Source organism: Triticum aestivum, chromosome 5D (assembly GCF_018294505.1).
Source record: "Triticum aestivum cultivar Chinese Spring chromosome 5D, IWGSC CS RefSeq v2.1, whole genome shotgun sequence".
In the NCBI taxonomy this organism is placed as follows: Eukaryota; Viridiplantae; Streptophyta; class Magnoliopsida; order Poales; family Poaceae; genus Triticum; species Triticum aestivum.
This window is the reverse complement of record NC_057808.1, coordinates 516,176,915-516,182,263: the sequence shown is the minus strand read 5'-3', so window position 1 is coordinate 516,182,263 and position 5,349 is coordinate 516,176,915. Positions and strand designations below refer to the sequence as shown.

The 5,349-nt window shown below is 50.4% G+C and overlaps 1 non-coding gene across 1 annotated transcript; it reads left to right on the top strand.

The window, feature by feature from the left end:
* Nucleotides 1–298: 298 nt before the first annotated feature.
* Nucleotides 299–459, top strand: LOC123126779 (U1 spliceosomal RNA). The gene has a single exon (XR_006462000.1). It is a non-coding gene; the product is annotated as a U1 spliceosomal RNA (small nuclear RNA).
* Nucleotides 460–5,349: the final 4,890 nt, after the last annotated feature.

The window sequence follows — 5,349 nt, the reverse complement described above, 5'->3', positions numbered from 1 at the left end:
ACCTCATCGACGAGGATCCGCAGCTTGCTCCCGGCGTGGATGCGGAATCCTGTTTCTTTTCTGAAGAAAAGAATTGGCCATGGTTCTGTTCTTTTTAGAGGAGAAGAGCAACACTGGCACAAAGCTGCTACGGCCCATACGCCTATCTCTCTCGTTCTTCCTTCAGGCCCGCCCAGAACGCGTGCCTCCCTTCGCCCCCGCTGCTGCTGTGCTTCGAATTTTAGTCCCACCTCGCCCGGCCGAGGAGCATCGAGAGGAAGAGCGGGCTATAAGAGGAGGGCGAGGTGCTACGTTCTCCTTACTTACCTGGACGGGGTCGACGGGCGATCAAGAAGGCCCGTGGCCTGGGTCAATGGCCCACATTGCACTTGGTGGGTGCGTTGGCCCATCATCTCCCCAAGTGGGAGAGTGAACGTCATAATTTGTGGTAGAGGGGGTACGCGTTCGCGCGGCCCCTGCCAATTCTTTGAAATTAAATTTTGCTCCTTGGCCTGGCCTGTTTGCGAAGTCTGCTATTACAATGCAGTCCTCCTAGTCAGTAGTCAGGTTCATCGACTGATGGCAGTTTCTTCAGGCAGTGTGTTGTACTCTGGAACACAAGCAAAAGGTTCAGTGCAATACATGCATGTCTTCTTGATGTTCAGGGCCAGCAACCATACACCAAACCAAAACCAGCTGTGTTTTTCCAGTACATGTATCCAGTCATATCGACACATGCATGCAACCTAAAAAAACAAACCATGCGCCTGTAGGGGAATCCCTTTCTCACACATAGATAAATCCATGCCTCTTGAGGCAAGGCTACACTTCAAACTTGTCAGTTCCAGCAAAATAAGAAGATTCAGTAAGTAGAGTTCAACAACATACCTAACTGATAAAGAAACACTGCCTCTCACTAAGCTCTAAACACTCAAGGATGGAACTACTCGCAAAAGCTTCAGAGCTCCTGCCACCGTGAACATGTAACGACAGTAGACAAATACTGCAACAGAGCCACCGTTCTGCTCTGTTCTCTGCGGGAGGAGCAGTTTTCCAGAACAAGCTGGTAGAGAATCAGCATTTTCATGCATGTTGAACTCCACGCTGGCTTCAGCCTCTCATGTCAGACGTTCAGGCAGTGTGTTCTTTGAATGTAACAAAAGAAGAGGCCATGCATGGAACTGACGGTACACAGCATAGGAGGGTTCTGATACAAGTGTGTGGCACAACAAAAAATTGTGGCACAGCAAGACTGTAAAATGCCCAAGATGAGCTATCTGCACTACATTATGCCTCCAGGTGAACATGGGTTATGTTTCAGTTCGCTGAGCAGAGTAAATCGATGTAAAAGCAGAGCTGATCATCCATTCCAAATGCCACAATAGAGACAATCGACAGTTTTGGTGTTCCTTTTGTGCGCTTCTTTCTACTATTCATTAAGACCAAGCACATGCTCAACCGTGTAGACTGAAACTAAACCAAAGCAGCATAGAAGCTTAAAACTTGTCACTCATGGTCTCATGGAGCTGCTTCGACCAGTGTTGTGGGCTGCTGCACCATAAGCCTTCTGCATTAGTAGAAAGCAAATTAATGATTTACTTTTTTATGAACAAGATATGCAAAGCGGACAAAAATTATAGTGATAAGTAACAATTATGCCAGCCTATAATGCCTTTGTTGCTCTAGCACCTACAGTTTATGATTGCAACAAAATTAGCGGCCCAACAAAATTATAGTAGAAAGTCGTGCATAAACGTGTGCTCTTTGTGCTTTAGAGAAGTCTAGTAGCCATTCTATAGTCGTTTATAAGTTCACAGTACACTGATTTAGTGAAGAAAATCCCTTCCTAGACAATACTCGGCATGATTGATTCAGAGTGTTTTATTCATGATACCGCAACTATCCTGTTTCTCTTTCCTGTTTTCCAAAATGAGAGCAGTGGCCAGATGACAATTATATTCTCAAAAGGACAAACCCAAACGTTGTGCATCAATTGATCAATAATATAATGGGACACAAAAATAGATACTCGGAGCTAACCAATATGCCACTCCTTTCTCGGTGGGTAATTCTGACAGCATTAAATTCCTTAAAATAGTCACTAGAGCTTGCCGACGAAGGTTAGGAACTAAACGTCCTTTACTATGTGTTAGTATAAAGCAAAATAACCACCCCGTATATTTAGGGCTGCAAACGAGTCGAGCTCGAGCGAGTTGGAGTTGGCTCAGCTCAACTCATATGAAAATTCGAGCGAGCTCAAACTAAGTGAAGCTCATGATCGAGCTGTAGAACATGACTCGTGCTCAGCTTGTAACGATCTTGAGTCGATCTCAAACTAGTTTCGAGCGAAATGAGATGGTAAAAATTATAAATCTATGGATGAAAAACAAAAAAATTAAGGTGAATATGCTGGGAACCTTTGCTAAAAATATAGGATATTTAACACATAGTTGATCACGGGTCATAATTAGGCCTAAATCTTCTCTGCACTTAATTGAGTTTGCATGTTCATTGGTAAATAAAATGGAGAAAAATTATGGACAACATATATGTTAATAAATTATCTTATTTTCATTTAATATGTGGCATGATCATTTAACATAATGATATTCTGTCGAGCTATCGAGCTAAAATCGAGCGAGCCAACATTGGCTCAAGATCGACTCGTTTCTCGGTCGAGCTACATAAAGTGTTCAAACTCAGCTTATTTCTTTTCGAGTCGAGTCAAAAAACGAGTCGATCTCGAGCGGCTCACGAGCCTCGAGCTTTTCTTGCAGCCCTACGTATATTTATGATACCAACACAAGCATATGGTGCCTTCCCTATACCGCCCAGATGCAAGATGTCTCACCAATGTTGAAAGACGCTGCTCACAAAGCCATCATAACGAACATGTGCCAGGTAGTTTTGGCGGCTACAGGTTAGCCTTGGAGAGTAGGGGTGCAAGCGGCAGCCCACTTTGTTCCTGAAAACTCGTCAATTTACTCATCACTTGTATAAAATCAATACTACATTTATACTACACAAATGGCCTCATAATACACAAACTCATAATGGACATGCACGAATAATAGTGGTCAGTACTTTTCACCACGACCGTGTGATGCAAATGGTTCTTGAGACTCACTGAAGTGTGTGACCAGAATTTTTGTCAGATAAAACTACATATGCTTTTGTATTAACAGAAAAGACCACATGCAATCCGTATTGACAGATAAGACCGCGCAGGTGCTCCAACCGACACGTGACACCTACCGTGACAAATGGAGGCGACAGACCTACCGCCACAACCCCAGGCGAATGCAACAGCTTTTCGGCCGACGCAACAACTGGTAACGAAACGTGAAGAAGTGGCGGGCCCTACCGCCACAGACTGTTCACGCGGCATGCAATAGCTGCGTAGAAGGGCCCACGTGCACCCACGCGTGTCAGATGAATCGTTCGCATGCGCAAGTGTGGTGACATGCTCGCTGGCGTTGGCGTGCTACATTATCTAGTACTCCTGTTAGAGTATATGTAGCATGTATTTGTATAGCCCGTATATGCGCATCGTAACTTGGTCAGCTCCTGTACGTGAGTAGTGGGCACACAGACTGCCCACGATCTGGCCTGATAGTGGCACACGATCACCTCTCTAAACTGTATATAGTCAGCGCCGCAGAGCTAATCGAAGTGTGTTGAATCCCATAATTCTTCCTCCCTCTTTTATGGTATCAGATACCGCCGACCGGCTCAATCCCTTTGCTCCGGTCACCAATCCCGCTTTCGCCGCTATGGGCGACACCTCTAGCCCACCTCCCTCTCCCTCTGCTGACACTCCTGGCGCTCCTGTGGTCACCGCACCACCTCCACCAGCCATCCTGCCTGCCGCTCCTGTTGCTGCTCCTACACCTACCCCGCTCGCCGTGTCTCCGCACCCCTCATCCGTCCTCCAGACGATCGACATCCGCCTCCATGTCCCCGTCACCCTCGACCTGCTCGCCGGCAACCACGCCCAGTGGCGCCGTCACTTCGACATGGCGATCGGCATGTTCGGGCTTCGCGACCACGTCGATGCCGAGGCGGTTCCACGCCTTGACGACCCTAAGTGGCTGATGGCCGACCACGCCGTCGTCCACTGGCTCAACACCACCGTCTCGCCCGACCTCCTGGACGCCGTGATGCAGCACAAGGACATGGCGCTCACCGTGTGGGCGGCGATCGACGGCATCTTCAGGGACAACCAACTTGCCCGAGCAGTCTACATCGACGCCGAGTACCACGCCTTGGTGCAGGGCGACATGACCATCATGTTGTACCGCACCAAGCTGAAGATGTATGCCGATCAACTGCGAGACCTCGGCCAGCCGATGGGTGAGACGCAACAGGTTTTTCACCTCCTGCGTGGCCTCGGGCGCCAGAACCACGGTGCGATCCCCCACATCACCTCATGCAGTCCGCTCCCTTCATTTCTTCACACTCGTTCCTTTTTGCTGCTTGAGGAGCATCAGGCCGATCAGACCGCTCGCATCCATAGTGCGCACGCGCTCGTCGCTGGGCGCGGGGTCGCCACGCCGTCTCCGCCACTAGCAACAGCACCCGACGTCAACGAGGGTCGTGGCCGCGGTCGTCGCCACGGCCGTGGCAACGGCAACGGACAAGGCAGCAGCGGCTTGCCCCAGCAGCTACCTTCTCGCGCTCCAGGGCTTCCGGCTTCGGCGCCCGGCACCAACTCCTGGACCGGCCTCGTCTAGGCATGGCCCATGCCCTGGCGTGCGCCCGGTTCTAGCGTTCTTGGCCCGCGCCCTGGGACGCCTCCCCAACAGGTGATGTACGCTGTGCCCTCTCCGGCCATGCCCGATGCGTACGGCTACGCACCCACACCGCCCGCGTACGGCGCCTACGGGCCTCCGCCAGTCTACAACGCCCCTCCTCCTGGCATGGCGCCCCCGTCGCAGCCTCTGGACATGGCCTCGCTGCAAGAAGCGCTCCACGGCGCCACTGCCGGCCCGTCGTCCTCAGGCACCTCCTCGGAGTGGTACATGGACTCCAGCGCTGCTTCACACATGACCAACTCGCCTAGTACACTTCAATCTCTCCTTCCCTCCACCACTTCCTCTCATATTATTGTTGGCAGTGGTGAGCATCTCCCTATCACACACACTGGCACTGGTTCCCTCATCTCGGGCACCTCTCGCATTCAGCTGCGAAACATCCTTGTCTCTCCCTCTCTTATCAAAAATCTCCTTTCCGTTCGTCAGATTTGCCGTGACAATCATGTTTCCGTCGAGTTTGACTTGTTTGGTTTCTCTGTCAAGGACCTGCGAACCAGGGCCGTGATCCTCCGCTGTGACTCCGCAGGCGACCTGTACTCTGTGTCGGCGGCCACCG